Consider the following 19,540-nt stretch of genomic DNA (forward strand, 5'->3'; position numbering starts at 1 on the left):
AAATATCGTTTAATGTGCGCCCAACAGGAAAAAAGGGCGCCGGAGAAAAATAACGTTTTCGAGCGGCGCCCGGAGACTTTTAATGTTTTATAACTGCTTCTCATGATTACACATTATTTAATGATTTATAATTAGTGATGGGCCGAACCTCCGATTTTAGGTTCGCGAACCGGGTTCGCGAACTTCTGCGGAAGGTTTGGTTTGCGGAAAAGTTCGCGAACCGCAATAGACTTCAATGGGGAGGCGAACTTTGAAAAATAGAAAAAATTATGCTGGCCCCAAAAGTGATGGAAAAGATGTTTCAAGGGGTCTAACACCTGGAGGGGGGCATGGCGGCTAGGGATACACGCCAAAAGTTCCGGGGAAAAATCTGGATGTGAAGCAAAACAGCGATTTAAGGGCAGAAATCACATTAAATGCTAAATTGCAGGCCTAACGTGCTTTCAAACATCTTGCATGTGTATACATCAATCAGGGAGTGTAATTAGAGTACTGCTTCACACTGACCCACTAAACTCACTGTGTAAAGCACCGCAAACAGCTGTTTGTGTAGTGACGGCCGTGCTGGACTGGTGCGCACCATGGTGAGATTGCTCTTCCTCACTCAGTGATGTCAGGTAATGTGTGACTGCCTTCTCAACTTTCCATGGCATTGTTAAAAAGCTTACGTTTTGTTTTTAAATTACATTTTCTACTTGCTGTGTACTTGTTCAGTACCGCTACAATGAGAATCCTATGGAGGTGGGCAAGACTGCCATTTGTGACCCCAGGTAATGGCCGGGGAATGAGGAATGGAATCCGGTGTGGAGCCTGAGCAACGGCTACCACTACACAGGCAAGGAGGGCAGCAGGCAGGCATGCACACCCGCCCCGAGGTAGTGACCAAAAATAACAATACAGGAGGACTATCGAGGGCTTGCTGTATTTGAAATGAATGTACTTTAAATCCTTTAACGAGAACCAGTTATGGCAGGTAAAGATGACACCACATTACTTTCACGAGAATCATATGGAGGCGGGCAAGTCTGCCATTTGTGACCCCGGGTAATGGCCGGGGAATGAGGGATGGAATCCGGTGTGGAGCCTGAGCAACGGCTACCACTACACAGGCAAGGAGGGCAGCAGGCAGGCATGCACGCCCGCCCCGAGGTAGTGACCAAAAATAACAATACAGGACTCAGGAGGACTTTTGAGGCCCTAATTGTAATGAATCAACTTTAAATCCTTTAACGGGAATCCGTTATGGAGGGCAAGTCTGCCATTGTTTGTCACCACGGGTAATGGGCGGGGAATTAAGGTTGGATTCCGGCCCGAAGTGGGAGCCTGCTGAGACCCATGCTGTAGCTGCCCTGACCGTGCTTTGCAGACCAGGCATCTGTGATCAGATGGACCCTTGACCCAGCGGAAGACAAACCAAGTCGAAAGCATTTGCCAAGAATGTTTTATGGAGGGCAAGTTTTTTGCCTTTTTTTTTTCAATTGTTTGAAAATGTAGATGGTTGTATTTTTAAATTGTTTGAAAATGTAGATGGTTGTATTTTTAAATTGTTTTAAAATGTAGATGGTTGTATTTTTAAATTGTTTTAAAATGTAGATGGTTGTATTTTTCAATTGTTTAAAACTGTATCCATTCAAGTGCAAGTTATGCACTGGCTGCCAGGTATAATGTGCAGTCACAGATACAGTGAAAGGTATGCAGTGACTGCAAACAGCCACTTGTGTAGTGACGGGCGTGCTGGACTGGTGCGCACCATGACGAGAGTGCAGGTGATGGTGGCTTTTCAGCCCATATGGTCGCCCGGCTGATGTAGCTGAATGACAGAACAGTGACTGTCCAGCTGATCAAATTTGGTCTGACCACAATGAAACAACGACCTTATTATCTTTGGTGTGCCACCCCCACCCGAGACACACTCATATAGCCGGCGGTCATTGCTTCATTGTGATACGCAAGCCCCTTCACCGCGGCAAGGTAATGATCACGAAGGGGGATAAGCACATGTACATGCCTTTTGTTTTTTTGTTGCAGCCGCCTGCAGTTCAGCCAGAAAAATTAGGCAGGCATGTGCACGCCCCAGAAAAATTAGTATAGCGGCCTTAAAAATTCTGGAATCCGCCTAGAGTCCTGGACCCTGGTGGTGGTGGCGAAGAAGGCAGTCAAGCGGCCTGCAGGCAGAGATGCTGTGTGTGGGGACTGACTTAGTCTTCGGTCGTGCAATAGCCCTCAGGGATCCATGCCTCGTTCATTTTGATAAAGGTCAGGTACTGAACACTGTCATGACTTACGCGACTTCTCTTCTCAGTGACAATGCCTCCAGCTGCACTGAAGGTCCTTTCTGACAGGACGCTTGCGGCAGGGCAAGAGAGAAGTTGTATGGCAAATTGGGACAGCTCTGGCCACAGGTCAAGCATGCGCAACCAGCAGAGCAAGGGTTCATCGTCGCTGCTCGCAGTTGCAGTGTGTACATCCACACTTAAGGCCAGGTAGTCGGCTACCTGCCGGTCCAGGCGTTGGTGGAGGGTGGATCCCGAAGGGCCACTGCGAGGTTTTAGACTAAAGAATGTCCGCATGTCCGACATCACCCCAAGACCGCTGGAGCATCCTGTCCTTGCCTGCGTGGACTGGTGAGGAGGAATACTGCCAGTGGTACCTTTATTGCGTTGTACTGTCACTTCACCCTTAAATGCATTGTAAAGTATCATTGACAGCTTGTTCTGCAAGTGCTGCATCCTTTCCGCCTTGTGTTGAGTTGGTAACAGGTCTGCCACTTTGTGCCTGTACCGAGGGTCTAGTAGCGTGGCCATCCAGTACAGGTCATTCCCCTTGAGTTTTTTGATACGGGGGTCCCTCAACCGGCTGGACAACATGAAAGAGGCCATCTGCACAAAGTCGGATCCAGACGTACTCTCCCATCTCCTCTTGCTCTTCCACAGTGACGTCACGCAACTCCTCTTCCTCCCCCCAGCCACGAACAATACCACGGGAACGTGGAGCAGCAGAAGCCCCCTGTGACGGCTGCTGCGGTTGTTCTTCTGCCGCTGCCGCCTCTTCCTCCTCCACTGAAACACCTTCCTCATAATCATCCGAGTCTGACTCCTCTCCTTCCCCACACGACTCCTCTTCTTCCTCCTCCTCCCCCCTCTGTGGTGCCGCAGGTGTTGAGGAAACCTGTGGTTCGGCTGAAAATTGGTCCCACGACTCCTCCTGCCGTAGCTGTTCCTGTTCCCGCTCCTCCACAGCTTCATCCTCCACTCTACGCACGGCACGCTCCAGGAAGTAAGCGTAGGGGATCAAGTCACTGATGGTGCCTTCAGCGCGACTCACCAGGTTGGTCACCTCCTCAAACGGCCGCATGGTCCTGCATGCATTTCGCATCAGTGTCCAGCTGCTGGGCCACAACATCCCCATCTTCCCAGATTGTGTCCTTCTACTGTAGTTGTACAGGTACTGGGTGACGGCTTTCTCCTGGTCTAGCAGGCGAGAGAACATGAGCAGGGTGGAATTCCAGCGAGTCGGGCTATCGCATATCAAGCGTCTCACCGGCAAGTTGTTTTTCCGCTGAATGTCCGCAAAGCGTGCCATGGCCGTATAAGACCGCCTGAAATGCACACACAACTTCCTGGTCTGCTTCAGGACATCCTCTAAGTCTGGGTACTTTGAGACAAATCTTTGCACGACCAGATTCAGCACATGTGCCTTGCAGGGTACATGTGTCAGCTTTCCCAAATTCAAAGCGGAAAGGAGATTGCTGACATTTGTCACACACCACGTTGCCGATCTCCAGCTGGTGCGGGGTCAGCCATTGCTCCACCTGTTTGTTAAGAGCAGCCAGGAGAGCTGCTCCAGTGTGACTATCCGCTTTGAGGCAAGACATGTCTAAAATTGCGTGACACCGTTGTACCTGGCATGCAGCGTAGGCTCTGGGGAGATGGGGCTGTGTAGCTGGAGAGGAAGAGAAGATGGCAGCACCGCTAGAGTTCAACTGCCACTCAGCCAAGGAGGAGGAGGAGGTTGACAGCAAAGAGGATGTAGCTGGAGGAGAAGGAGAGGAGGTGGCAGGAGGCATGCCTGCAAGCCGTGGAGGTGTGACAAGTCGGTTTGCTGAACAGCCACGTACTCCCTGCTTGCTGCCATCGGTCACCAGGTTGAACCAATGGGCTGTGTACGTAATGTAGCGGCCCTGCCCGTGCTTGGCAGACCAGGCATCCGTGGTCAGGTGGACCCTTGACCCAACGCTCTTCGCAATAGATGACACCACTTGCCTCTTAACTGCACGGTACAGTTTGGGTATGGCCTTTCGTGAAAAATAAGTGCGGCCTGGTATCTTCCACTGCGGTGTCCCAATGGCCACAAATTTACGGAAAGCCTCTGACTCCATCAGCTTGTATGGTAATAGCTGGCGAGCTAATAGTTCTGCCACACCAGCTGTCAGACGCCGGGCAAGAGGGTGACTGGCCGAATTTGGCTTCTTCTGCTCAAAGACTTCCTTCACGGACACCTGGCTACTGCTGTGGAGGAGCAGGAACCGCTCAAGGGCAGAGGCGGTGTGAAGGAGGGTGGCTGTGAAGGTTCAAGGGAGAAAGCGGATGAAGACGATGCACCTGAAGGAGGAAGAGGAGAAGGAGGGTGGCTTGTCTTTTGAGGGGTGCTGCTTTTCCTCAGGTGTTCTTCCCATAGCTGTTTGTGCCTTCTCTCCAGGTGCCTTCGTAAGGCACTTGTCCCTGCGTGAGAGTTGGCCTTTCCACGGCTTGCTGGCAGAGACAACAGATGGCTTTGCTCCGATCTGAGACACACACGTTAAAAAGTTTCCAAACCGCTGAGCCCCTCTGGGGTGATGGCGCTACGGTGCCATCAGCAGCTGACGTTGAAGGGCATGTTGGCTGGCTGGCCATAGCTGGCGATACATGGCGCCGGACACTGCCCCCAGCTGTTTCTGAGGACAAGCTCCCTCTGCTTCTATTATGGAGTCGTCTCCTCCTACTCCTCTCTGGCTCCCCCTCTGAACTGTCCCCCTGGTCAACTCCGCTATTGGGAACATACGTGGCATCCGTATAATCGTCATCATAATCCTCCTGCCCAGCTTCGCTTTCCTCAGACAACTCCACAACTGCACCAACTTCAGGTGGTTCATCATGCCCCTCCTCACACATTACGTCCATACTATCGCCACCTAACTCAGACGCATGAGGTGGTGTACCTGCGCCTTCTTTTTGTTGTTGCAGTAGTGGCTGTGAATGAGTGATTTCACCACCACCACCACCAAATAACTCCTGCGAAGTGTCAAATGCAGCGGATGTGGTGCTTGTACTAGCGCTGGTAGCACTGGCTGCGGGAGATGAGGTCTTCTGTGTTAAATACTCAAGCACGTCCTCACAATTTTGGGAAGTGATGGCACGTGCCTTCTTCTGAGCACTGTACTTTGGTCCAGGTCCGCACGAAATCACAGCAACACCACCTCGCACAGACCTGCCAGTGCCAGGTGGCCTTCCTCTGGGTCTGCCTCTACCTCTTCCTCTACCTGGTTTGTCCATTTTGTCCATCTTGGGGGGAAGCTAGGTATATGCAGTGAGGTGAGTTCACTCAACAGAAAAGGTAGATATGCAGTGAGGTGAGTTCACTTAACACAAAAAGTAGCTATGTGCAGTGAGGTGAGTTCACTCAACCCAAAGATATTTATATATGCAGTGAGGTGAGTTCACTGAACACAACAGGTAGTTAGATGCAGTCAGCTGAGTTCACTCAACACAAAGGTAGTTATATGCAGTGAGGTGAGTTCACTCAACAGAAAAGGTAGATATGCAGTGAGGTGAGTTCACTCAACCCAAAGGTAGTTATATATGCAGTGGGGTGAGTTCACTGAACACAACAGGTAGTTAGATGCAGTCAGCTGAGTTCACTCAACACAAACGTAGTTATATGCAGTGAGGTGAGTTCACTCAACAGAAAAGGTAGATATGCAGTGAGGTGAGTTCACTCATCTTAAAAGGTAGTTATATGCAGTGAGGCAAGTTCACTCAACACAAAAGGTAGTTATGTGCAGCGAGGTGGGTTCACTCAACACAAACGTAGGTGTATGCAGTGATGAGGTGGGTTAACTAAACACAACAGGTACTAGTTGTAGGTAAATGCAGTACTGGGTAGGTAGTACAATGTGCAGCTCCCTGTCACACACACAGGTGTCACTGAATGTGCTGCTGAATGCTGGTGGGCTGCTGGCAGTGTGACACACACATTATGAATTAGCAATGCTGTCTAAGCAACACAAGTGTCTCACACACACAGGTAGTAGTCACTGAATGTGCTGCTGCTGGCAGTGGGACACACAGTATGAATTAGCAATGCTGTCTAAAAAACACAAGTGTCAGTTTCAAACACAGAAAAAAAAAATTGATCACACGAGCAGGATGAGCTCTGAAAAGAGCTTTTCTGGGGCGCTATTATAGCAATAAGATTCAGCTAAGCAAGCTAAGAAGGCAAGAGCCTGACTAATCTGTCCCTAGGAGAACAAGTCTGCAGCAGCTGTCCCTATTCTGTCTCTAGCAGGCACACGAGTGAGGCTAATGGCCGCCGGAGCCTGCCTTATATAAGGGGGTGGGGCTCCAGGGCTTAGTATAGCCGGATTGGCTACAATGCGCCTGCTGACTGTGATGCAGAGAGTCAAAGTTGACCCTCATAGAGCATTATGGGGTGAATCGAACTTCCGGGAAAGTTCGCCTTCACCGGCGAAGGCGAACCACCCGATGTTGGCCTGGAACCGTTCGCCGGCGAACCGTTCGGCCCATCTCTATTTATAATTTTTTAAACATTATTTTTAAACGAAAAACAGTGCAATATTTTTCTAAAATATTATTTTTAAACAAAAAACAGCACAATATTTTTTTTACAAACGTTATTAATGCTTATCATAGGGGGGGTCTTAGGTTTAGGCACCACCAGGGGGGGTCTTAGGGTTAGGCACCACCAGGGGGGGTCTTAGGGTTAGGCACCACCAGGGGGGTCTTAGGGTTAGGCACCACCAGGGGGGTCTTAGGGTTATGCACCACCAGGGGGGGTCTTAGGTTTAGGCACCACCAGGGGGGTCTTAGGGTTAGGCACCACCAGGGGGGTCTAGGGGTTAGGGTTAGGTACAGGGAGGGTTCTGTGTGAGAGTAGGGTTAGGTATAGTTTTAGTAAAATTCTTATTAATCTTTTATAAAACGTTATTATACATTTCACTTTTTAAACAGGGAAGATTAACGTTTTTACAATTGCCGATTTCATACACATTATTTAATGATTTATAACTTTATAAAACGTTATTTTTAAACGAAATATAGCACAATTTTTTTGTAAACGTAATTCATGCTTATCATTTAAAACCCTGCGCCCTTTTTTCCCGGCGCCCTTTTTTAACGTACGCAAGTCCACCACTGCCTCCTCTAATTACCAAATTTTTGGCTTTTAAGCTCCTTTAAAACCCTTTTTATCCTTTTGGCGCCTTTGTTCTCTCCTATATAACCCACATAACAAAATCAAAAAGAAAAACAAAAAACTTTACAGTGTGGAACATTGTCCTGGAAATCCAGAAGAGTTGCAACAAGCAATACAGACCTAATAAAAAAAATGAAAGCTTAATTAGCTAATGAAAAGTATCTGCCATTCAAACAACTTTTGTTATGCAAATCAGTAGTGTTCATTTGGGTGTTAAAAATTACCATTTATCCCAGGCTTAATGGAACTAGCAGTTTATAAGAATTCTATAAAGAACAGTCTGTTAAGAATTGCTCCTTGGTGCCCTATCAAACAGCTGTTACCCCAGGCAACTGCCTGGTTTGTCTATGCCTAAAAACTGTCCTGTATCAGACCATCTTAAACAAAAATATCAGTACAACATGACATGAAATACAAAAAAAGAAAGTAAATACAAGTTTAAAATTGTGTTCTTGGCAGTAAGTGATGAGTTGTCCAGAATGCCAGAGGATTATGTTTCCTCAATCGGGAGGCCTAACACAATTGGACAAAAAGGACTCAGTGTGATGTTTAGGATGACAGCGATTTGCTTGCCCTGTTGCAAAGAAGATTCATTAATGCTGACACAGCTTCTGACAAGGGTAGAATAGGAACTGTCGGCCAAAGCTTGAGCTAGAGACAAATCAATAAAAATTATCAGTGGCACCACAGTAAAGAAAAGTTTGACAGTTATGCATTTTACCCTAATAAATGCCAACTGGAAACATAACACTATCAGAGGAAATACCTTCCAGCCTCGGCAGGTCCCCTTGGCCTTATTTAGGTGCTGAAGTATTCTGTTTTCTTTTTTCTGAGGACAGACGCGGGCAAAATGTTCTGAACCACCACAATAGAGACAGAGACCTTCAGAATATCTCCTCGACTTCTCGGTCACTGACAGTTTAGAAGATCCTAACCGCATTGCTCCTTCATCAGGAGGAGAAGCAGAACTAGCTTGAAAATTGGAGACTAGAGATGGCCCGAACGTCCGATTTTCGGTTCGCGAACTTCCGCGAAAGGTTCGGTTCGCGAGAACTTTCGCGAACCGCAATAGACTTCAATGGGGAGGCGAACTTTGAAAACTAGAAAAATTTATGCTGGCCACAAAAGTGATGGAAAAGATGTTTCAAGGGGTCTAACACCTGGAGGGGGACATGGCGGAGTGGTATACATGTCAAAAGTCACAGGGAAAAATCTGGATTTGACGCAAAGCAGCGTTTTAAGGGCAGAAATCACTATGAATGCTAAATTGCAGGCCTAAAGTGCTTTAAAACATCTTGCATGTGTATACATCAATCAGGGAGTGTAATTAGAGTACTGCTTCACACTGACACACAAAACTCACTGTGTAACGCACCGCAAAGTTGCAGCACAAACTGCTGTTTGTGTAGTGACAGCCATGCTGGACTGGTGCGCAGTGATGAGGTGGGTTCACTGAACACAACAGGTAGGTATATGCAGTGATGAGGTCGGTGCACTCAACACAACAGGTAGGTATATGCAGTACTGGGTATTACAATGTGCACCTGTCACACACACAGGTAGTCACTGACTGTGCTGGGCCTGGCTGGCAGTGGCGCACACACACAGTATGAATTAGCAAGGCTGTCTATGCAACACAAGTGTCAGTGGGACACACACACACAAAAAAAAAAATAGATCACAAGAACAAGATTAGCTCTCAAAAGAGCTGTTGTGGGGTGCTATTTTAGCAATAAGAATCAGCAAGGAGCAAGCTAACAACCCTACAACAGCCTAATGGCTCATACACACGGGGTACGACTGTCGCCGCAACCACGTGTTACGGCGACAGATCGCCCGTGTGTATGACGCGTGCACCCCGAACGGTCGCTACTCGAAGCTGTCGCCAGGCGATTGACTTGTTCAATCGCCGGCAACAGCTGTCGCCGCAACTTCGCCGCAACTGTCGCTAGTCTGCCGCGTGTATGCAGACTAGCGACAGCAACTCCATACACAATGTATGAAGCTTCCGGCGGGGGGAGGAACCTTCGGCGACAGCTTCCGCCGTGTCCCTGCCTTTGGGCAGAAACGTGTAGGGAGCTGTCGCCGGGCTGTCGCGTGCGCGTCCCCTATGCGCTAGCGACTAGCCACAAAGGTCCCCTGTGTGTATGTAGCTTAACTAATCTATCCCTATGAAAGTCTGCCAGCAGCTGTCCCTTCTCTCACCACTGCAGGCACACGAGTGAGTGTAATGGACGGCAGAGCCTGCCTTTTATAAGGGGGGGAGTGGCTCCACGAGGGAGTGTAGCCTAATTGGCTACAATGTGCCTGCTGACTTTGATGTAGAGGTTCAAAGTTGACCCTAATGGTGCACTATGAGGGCGAACCGAACTTCCGGAAAAGTTCGCCTTACATAGCGAACGCGAACCACCGGAAGTTCGCCAGGAACCGTTCGGGCCATCTCTATTGGAGACAGTAATAGACTAAGAATTTGAAAATCTCTCTTGGTGATGCTATTGAAGTTGCCAATCTACCCAGATGCCCAGAGCGATGACCTTCTTGAAAGTATTGGGTGCTGGATAACTGACTAGGTTCTCCTTTACAAATTCTGATTGTCCATGAAGGAATTTTTCAAGAAGGGCAAGATCATTCCATCTTGTGGAAATGGCCCACCAATGAAATTCTGAGGCATATTCTTCAGCAGGTCGCTGACCCCTGGCATAGATCCCTCATCTTTTCTACAGCAATTGTGGGAGGTCAGGATTCGAGTAAAGTACTGCTATGGCCTTGAAGAACTCCTCTACAAGGTAAGCCAAAGGCCCAAAACTTGGGTATACACTTGCAATAAAGAGATAATGAGGGCTATCCTATGGTCTTTTGTACCTGATGCATTGGACTGTATCCAAAAATACATCAAGCAGACGTTTCTAAAATTATTAAACCAATTTCTAGAACCATAAATTATTTCTGATAATGGTAGTTTATTTCTGACCCAGTAGCCTGAACAGTAGCAGGAACAGGCGCTGAGATGTCAGTTGGATCCACGAGAGCTAGCGCAGGTAGACAGGCTTGCAGAGCAGTGACCAGCCCCTGTAAGTAACTTGATGCTTACTTGTAGACTTGATGCTGAAGTTTCTCCATTTTCGAAGGAACACATCACTTTGGTGTGGCCAGTGATAATTTAAGGACTCCAGGCAGGCTCGTACTGAGCCGCCGAAGTACCGAAGGTCCCATCGGTGGGCCTCGGCCGCCCTGCCTCCTGGGGGCCCCAATGCTAAAAAGGAGGGGGGCTAAGTGCAGGAAGGGGGGGGGGGAAGTGGGCACAGAGCGGTGGGGGGGGGGGAAGCCTCCCCCCTCCCTCGCCTAGGCGCCCCCCCTTCCACGCTCCCCTCCCTCCAAAATTGCAGCCAGCAGCAGCAGCGGGGAATAGCTTACCGACCAAGAGTCAGATCGATAGCTCTGCGTGCCGCTGGCTGGTCTGGGCTTCTGCACTGACTGTCCAATCACTTACTTCCTGTGAGAGCGATTGGACAGTGCAGTGCAGGAGGCCAGACCAGCAGCGGCACGCAGAGCTATCGATCTGACTCTCGGATGGTAAGTGATTTCTGCACTCGCTGCCGCTGCTGGCTGCTATTTTGGACAGGGGAGAGCGTGGAAGTGGGGGCCCTTAGGTGAGGGAGGGGGGAGGCTTCCCCCCTCCCCGCCGCTCTGTGCCCGCTGCCCCCCCTTCCAGCATGGGGGGCTGAGACCTGCGGCTGCCTACCTAATTGGGGGGGGGGGCTAGGTGAGGGGGGAGGCTTCCCCGCCGATCTGTGCCCGCTGCCCCCCCTTCCAAGCTGGAGGGAACTTGCATTTTGTGGGAGTATCTGCCGCCAACCTGATTGCATTTTTTCGGGGTATCTGCAGCCAACCTGATTGCATTTTGTGGGGGGATATCTGCCGCCAATCTGATTGCATTTTGTCGGAAAATCTGCTGCCATTTGACTACTTGATGAATTATCATGAGGCATGTAACTACTTGAATATTTTATCTAAAATGTATCTGGTCGGACCTAATCTCCGTGAATAACACCGCTACTTATTTTGTGTTCTTGTTTTTTTATTTTAAGTCTGCCCATGACTCATCATGACCATGCCGATGCTCCAGTGCATGGTGACACCCATTTATTTTTGCTGCGCGCTGCATGTGGACATATTCCTATTGGAGACTGTCCTCAGAAGTGCTCACAATCTATTCCCTACCATAAAGTCATGCAAAATTTGTAGAGTACATGTGTATGTGGGGGGGGGGGGGGGGGAGGAGAGGGGGGGGGGCCCAGGCTGAAACTTGCTTGGTGGGCCCTTAGTGTCCCAGTCCGACCCTGACTCCAGGCAATCACCAGTTTTTTTTCAGATCCTATGTCCCAAGCTCCACCAATCTCTTCGCCTATAGACAAGCCTTTGCTTGAATGGGAGTCTGAACGTGTCTACCTGATTGCCCCCCAGGACTTATGCATGCAAGATATAGAATCTGAGATAGAGGAAACAAGTGAAGAACCTGAAGGCCAACAGAGTCCAAGAATCAATACCAGATATCAGATGAATGTCAAACCAGGAATCATTAAGCATAGAGGTAATAGCAAAATGTCAGGACAGGCGATAATTCAATACATAGACAAGAATCAAGAAGCAGACGCACTAACCGACATCAATCCGAATCACATCCAGCAGCTTAGCTCTAGGAACTAACAACTATCACAGGCCTGGAGCTTATACAGGAAGAACAGCAACCAATCAGAAAACGCATGCAAATCAGACTCAATCACAGGACAATAATCACCAGCCCAGTGTGAGTGCAGCAGAAATTGGTTACATGCAAGGAAGCTCACCCGGAACATAATTAACTCAGAGTGGGATCAGGCAGAATTTGGCTGCCTGTCCAGAAATTCACCAGGAACACAATTACTCTAGTGAGAACCAGAATACTTCCTGCAATACCTAAAACTGTTACTAGGTGGCAGCAACATTCCTGCCAGATCCCTGTTTTACATATAGATGTAAAAATAAATTCTGAATGCTCATAAGACATGGTCACCATAACCAAACCAAGCAGAAAAGAGCTGTTCAGTACACAGACGCAGCCTCAAAGACTGATTTATTCATACATTTTTCACCCAGAAAGGTAAAAGCAAGGACTCTGCTGGTCCTGTGCATCAGGGACCCACTCAATCTATAAGCCCATTAATAGCAACAACAGTGCCATAAAAACCTTGAGATACCCACTCTCTAGTCCATTCCTGACCAGTTTTGGTGATTTGCCGTCATCAGAGGTCGCTAGAGAGTGGATAAACTAATGGGCATATGTATATAGTTTTTACCTTAAAGGACAACTGAATTGAGAATAATATGGAGGCTGTCATATTTATTTCCTTTTAAACAGTTGCCTGGCAGCCCTGCGGATCTATTTGGCTGCAGTAGTGTTTGAATAGCACAAGAAACAGAAACAAGCATGCAGGCCATGGCTACACCCGGTGCTGTGAGCACCTGCTGCCTTATGGTAGGTACGCCACTGTTCGTTTGCATATGATACTATACAGAATTATGCATGTTTATGAAAATCTTCTGTCCCTACAGTTAGCTGCAGGTACAAAAGCTGTATCCTGAACTGCCTGCATTTGTGCTTCCACAGCCGTTTCTACTGCAATCGGGCAGGTTGCCGGATTGAGCAGCAGGGGTTGGAGGGGGACGGGCACAGTGTAGTTACAAATCCCCCGCAGCCTCTTTCTTCTTTCTGTTCCTGGCGTCTGTCGCGTTGAACAGCACCCCCTGTGATGACATGCGGTCACGTCATCACAGTAGGGGGCGCTTACCAATGCGACGGATGCTGATAATAGGAAGAAAAAAGAGGCTGCGGGCTGGGCCGGCCTTAGGTTTCACATTCCCTGAGCAAAACTTGATTTTGGTGCCTCCCCCCTTCATACTCTTCTTGCGCGCGTGCGTGCGTACACACGCACGCACGCACGCACACACAGGCCCATATGCAATTCAACTTTTTTGCTGAGTTCGGTGGGACAGTTACAAACCCAAATTTGGAATGATAGCACAGCATTGACAATTTGCACCGCACGTTATAGCCGCAGTGCGCCCCCTAAAGAAAACAAAAACTGCCCTCAGACTCAGTATAGGTAGGTAGATAGCCAGGTACAGGTGCCCAAAGTATATGATCTCATGTGTAAGTGCCCTCAATATAGGTAACCAAGCATAGGTGCCCCCAGTATAGGAAGTCAGGTGTAGATCGCCTCCCGTAGGTAGCCAGGTGTAGGTGCCTCCAGTATAGTTAGCCAGCTATAGGTGCCCCCAGTAGAGGAAGTCAGGTGTAAGTGCCCTCAGTATAGGTAGCCAAGCATGGGTTCCCCAAGTATAGGAAGTCAGGTGCAGGTGGATCAGTATAGATAGCTAAGCAAAGGTTCCCCCAGTACACAGGGCTGGTTTAAGGGGACCCAGAGCCCCAGGGCAAACTGAAGTTTGGGGGCTCCTCTGCCCAAGACACAACCCCTCCCCCCCCCTGTGGCCATCAGACGACTGCTCTCCGGGTCCCTGCGCGAGTGTAATAGCTGCAACAATTATCTGTCCCGGCTGGCGGGAGAGCAGCGGCTGCACAATGCATGCACTCTGAGGCATGCTGTCTGCCTCCTTCTCTATGACCCGGTGCATTATGTGTAAACACGCGCCAGGTCATAGAGAAGGAGGGAGACAGCGTGCCTCAGAGTGCACGGATTGTGCAGCTGCTGCCCTCCCGCCCGCTGGGACACATAATTGCCGCAGCTATTACACTCGCAGGGACCCGAAGACTCACACTGACTGTGAGGGGAGCGCAGCATTTGACAGGGTTGGCGGTGCGGGGCCCCTGCAGAGGTTGGGGCCCTGGAAAAATTGCACTCTTTGCCTCTATGGCAGCGCCGGCCCTGCCAGTATAGGAAGTCAGGTGTAGGTGGGTCAGTATAGGTAGCCAAGCATAGGTGACCCCAGTATAGGAAGTCAGGTATAGGTGCAACCTATATAGGTAGCCAGCTGTAGGTGCCTCCAGTACAGGTAGCCAGCTGTAGGAGCATTCGGTAGTCAGCTAAAGGTTCCCATCAGACAGGGCATGTGCTGGCGGCAGATCACTTACCATCTCCTCACGTTCCAGTGCCGACATCATTCTTCTCTCCCCGCCTCTGCTCCAACTGTAGTTAGTGCAGGGCTAAGAAAAAGCTGCTGAGGAAGGGAGAGAATGAGCGGGGCAGCGAGCAGCGTCACGAGCGGTGACACTGTGCTGTGCACGTATGCCCTTGGAAGCCGGCGCCCTGAGCGACCGCTCCAGTCGCTCAGGTCAAAGGCTGGCTATGGCTGCGGGGGATCGCGGAAGGTGAGTTGTAACTAAACTATGTCTGCTCCTTCCTGCCGCCGTGCATATGCTGGAGGCACCTACCTATTTAACCTATACTCGGGCACCTACCTATCTAACCTATACTGGGGCACCTACCTATCTAACCTATACTGGGGGAACCTACCTATCTAACCTATACTCGGGGCATCTACCTATCTAACCTATACTGAGGGCACCTACCTATCTAACCTACACTGGGGGAACCTACCTATCTAACCAATATTCGGGGAACCTACCCATCTAACCAATTCTGGGGGCACCTACCTATCTAACCTATACTGGGGGCACCTACCTATCTACCCTATACTGGAGGCACCTACCTAGCTAACCTATACTGAGGGCAACTATTCCTGACTACCTATACTAAGCACCCTCATGAGCAACAGATCAAGGACTTTATATGCAAGCAAGGATCAGGAACAGTTGCATGTTCAGCAATAGGTCGGGTTCTCAGACAGACAGAGGTCAGTAACAAATCAGGTACTTGGACAAGGCACAGGCTAGAAACAATAATAGACCTAAGGTGAGTTGGTCAATGTGATAGCTATATACTGTATATGTATGTAATGTCATATGTTGTTACATGCAATCTTAGTAGTGTAAATTACCCCACATTCCTAATAATCTCACTAATATAAATGCAAAAGTTTGGATGTATGTTACTCAATCACAAAACAATGGCTGAACAGATTTGAATGAAATGTAGCACACACATAGTACATTACCTGGAATAACATATAGGATACTTTTTATCCCATAACTAAAAAGTGGGCGGAGACAAATACAAATTTCAATGGGAAAATGTAAACTGCAGCCATTCTTACACTGTTAATGGTAGGGTTCTCAAACTTTGCACAGGTGGTCACTGAGTGACTGGGATTAATATTCATAAAAGTGGGTGGAGCCTACAAAAGCCAATCAAAATTCACCTATTGATTTTCAAGGGGAATATTTAATTGCTGCCATTCTTGCACGGTTAATGGCACAAGCCTCAAACCTGGTACAGTTGGTCATTGGGTGACTGGGGTTCAAATCCAGAAAAGGGGGTGGAGCCACAGCCATTTAGATTTCTTTCATTTCAATGCAAATTATTGATGCCAAAGACCACAAAGCTCACAAACAATGACAAAAGGTTATTGAGTAATTGAGTGTGTGTCAGGGTAAGAAAAAGTGGCGGAGCTGACACCAGCCAAATACATACCTGGGCAATGCGGGGCCATCAGCTAGTTCATTATAATTTGAGAAAAGAAGTATCAGGACTTTAAAGGTGCTAGTTGATCAGGGGAAATCACATTTCATTAGGGATGGACATCAGGGGAAAAGTATAATATAAAACTTAATTTATCGACATATCACATATAAAACTGAAAAATGAAAATCAGACCCCTTCTTGTTCATGGGGGAGCTCACTTCAATAATAATAGCCACAGATAGAGTAATAAATAGACAAGTTTGCTGTCCCTCTCATGCAGTGTACCACCAATCAGGTCTAAGAAAAAGACAAAAAGAGCGAGGCGCTCCTTGTGTTTAAATGTATAGGGATATGTCACCCCTTTGAATGTGTGCAGCTTACCTCGGACTGTTGCTGTGGCTTATGAGTGAAATCACTCACTGTAGCCCGGCATCTGGCAGTGGTTGGTGTTTCTCCAGTGTTGGTTCTCCTCGTATCCTGGATGCTATAAGGATTGCTGCTTCCAGACGGGGGCATTGGAAATTGTGGAGACCACTGAATAGCTGGCACAGATTTTCTGAGTGCTGGAAGGCTGGGGTTCTCCGTGATTTGTACTGGAACACTGAGGCACTGTGGGGAGCACTGGCAGTCTGGGGCATACTGTGAGGAGCACTGGAAGGCTGGGGCATACTGTGGAAGCACTCCAACAGAGGGGCATACTGTGGGGAGCACTGGAAGGCTGAGGCATACCGTGGAGAGCACTGGCAGTCTGGGGCATACTGTGAGGAGCACTGGAAGGCTGGGGCATACTGTGGAAGCACTCCAACACGGGCATACTGTGGGGAGCACTGGCAGTCTGGGGCATACTGTGGAGAGCACTGGAAGTCTGGGGCATACTGTGAGGAGCACTGGAAGTTTGGGGCATACTGTGGAAGCACTCCAACACAGGGGCATACTGTGGTGAGCACTGGAAGGCTGGGGCATACTGTGAGGAGCACTGGAAGGCTGAGGCATACTGTGGGGAGCACTGGAAGGCTGGGGCATACTGTGAGGAGCACTGGAAGGCTGAGGCATACTGTGGGGAGCACTGGAAGGCTGGGGCATACTGTGGAAGCACTCCAACACAGGGGCATACTGTGGGGAGCACTGGAAGGCTGAGGCATACCATGTGGAGCACTGGAAGTCTGGGACATACTGGGGAGAACACTGTAAGGCTGTGGCATACTGTGGGAAGCACTGGGAGGCTTGGGCATATACCGCCTTAATATAAGGAACATAAGTGCAAGGCAAAAAAGTGCAATTCATTCATATATATATATATATATATATATATATATATATATATATATACTGTATATATATATTTTTTTAGACCCATATATTGTGCAATTATGAGCAAAAGTGACAAAGTGCTGTGAGCAGTAGGCGACTATGAAAACATAGTACAGTGGGCAAGGTGCACAGGGAGATCAATACTATACCCTGGTCTGAGGACTATGAAATGGACAAGGATGGAGAGCAGGAGGGGGGAGTCCCCGGAGGATGGCTCCACCGGTATTGCAGCAAGTCACACGGCTTTTTCAAGAGATGCGTGAGAAGCTTTGTGTCTAGCTTTGAAAGTCACATGATCCAAAATGTTACGCACTTTAATTATCTTGATCATTTGCTTTGTGCAAAATATTTTTAAACACAATTTTGATAATCACTGTTAATACTGAGGATGTGTTGGTAGGCTGAAGCATACTATGGGCTAGAACATACTGCGGGAAGCACTGTAAGGCTTTAGCATACTGTGAGAAGAACTGTAAGGTTGGTGCATACTGTGAGATGCACTGGAAGGCTATGACGTACTGCGGGAGACACTGGAAGACTAGGCCATCTTGTAGGAGACACTGGAATGCTAGGACATACTGTGGGAGACACAGGAAGACTAGGACATCTCGTGGGAGGCACTGGAATGCTACGACATACTGTGGGAGGCACTGGAAGACTAGGGAATCTTGTAGGAGTCACTGGAATGCTACAACATACTGTGGGAGACACTGGAAAACTAGGCCATCTTGTAGGAGGCACTGGAATGCTACCACATACTTTGGGAGGCACTGGAAGACTAGGCCATCTTGTGGGAGGCCCTGGAATGCTACGACATACTGTGGGAGGCAGGGCCGTTTCTTGGGCAGTGCGGGCAGGGCGACCGCCCTGGGCGCAGACCAGCAAGTAGAAGAAGGGGGGCGCAGGTAGAAGGACATAACTGATAGGGAGCTAGTGATGCACTGTGTAGCCAAATGGAAGAAGAAGCTTAGCAGCGAGATCACCTTCCTTGACTCCTCCTGGGCTTCCTGCGTCAGACATCAAGTCATCATCACATCACCACTGCGTAATGACACCTGATGTCCTGTAGCGGTACTGCAGGCTGTCAGTGTGCGGCGCCCATGAAGGAGTTTTCCGGGCTCTCTTCACTCTCTGTGTTTTCCTAGTCACTGCTACCTCCTGGATGAGCGACTGGTCACTAGTAAGTAGGCACATCTACTTGTAACCTGTGGCTATGTGACTGTTCCTAAAGAGTAAGGGTTTGTGAGTCCACGGGGGTTGGGGGGAAGGGGACACAATTATTACACCCTCGCCCTGGGTGCAATTTAGCCTAGAAACTGCCCTGGTGGGAGGCACTGGAAGATTGGGAATTTTATGGGAGGCACTGGAAGTCTATGACATAATGTGGGAGACACTGGAAGATTGGGCATTTTGTGGGAGGTACTGGAATTCTAGGTCATGCAGTGGGAGAAACTGGAAGTCTAGGGAATGCTATGGAAAACACTGGAAGGTTAGGTTTTGTTGTGGGAGACATTGGAAGACTAGGGTATCTTATGGAAGGCACTGGAAGTCTAGGGCATCTTATGGAAGGCACTGGAAGACTAGGGCATGTTGTGGGAGACACTGGATGGGTAAGGCATGCTGTGGAAGGCACAGACACTAGAGCATGCTGTAGCAGGCACTGGAAGACTAATGCTTGTGTTGGGAGACACTGGAAGCTTAGGGCATCTTGTGGGAGGCACTGGAAGGCTAAGACTTACTGTGGGAGACACTGGAAGGCTAAGGCTTACTGTGGGAGATACTGGAAGGCTAGTGCATGCTGTGGGAGACACTGGAGGGCTAGGACATTCTGTGGGAGACACTGGAGGGCTAGGACATGCTGTGGAAGGCATTGGAAGGCTAGGACATAGTAGATGACAATGATGGGATTATATTGGATGGCTGGGACACACATTGAGTGCTCTGTGAAGTTTGGACACACTTTGGAGAACAACTAAAAGTGTAAGAGGATGCAGCTTTAATGAAGGTAGTGGGGGTGAGGGTTGGAAGCTTTCCTAGTGTGAGGCCCAGAGAAGTCTCTTTCTGTTTTCTGTGTCAAGACAGGATCTAGAAACTTTCCTGCCAATGCCACACATTCCAAAGGTTACAAAAAACATAATAGTCCTGTATATTTGTGAGAAAAAATGTACATAGCTTTTTGC

At 48.7% G+C, this 19,540-nt stretch overlaps 1 long non-coding RNA gene across 1 annotated transcript in view; it reads left to right on the top strand.

Annotated features, from left to right (window-relative positions):
• The first annotated feature begins 12,896 nt into the window (after window positions 1–12,896).
• The window catches only part of LOC137563997 (uncharacterized), a 40,472-nt gene continuing 33,828 nt past the window's right edge, over window positions 12,897–19,540 (top strand). Inside the window, exon 1 of the long non-coding RNA XR_011030488.1 lies at window positions 12,897–12,985. This is a non-coding gene — a long non-coding RNA (uncharacterized lncRNA). The remainder of the gene's footprint in view (window positions 12,986–19,540) is intronic.

This window comes from Hyperolius riggenbachi, chromosome 3, assembly GCF_040937935.1.
Source record: "Hyperolius riggenbachi isolate aHypRig1 chromosome 3, aHypRig1.pri, whole genome shotgun sequence".
Classification (NCBI taxonomy): Eukaryota; Metazoa; Chordata; class Amphibia; order Anura; family Hyperoliidae; genus Hyperolius; species Hyperolius riggenbachi.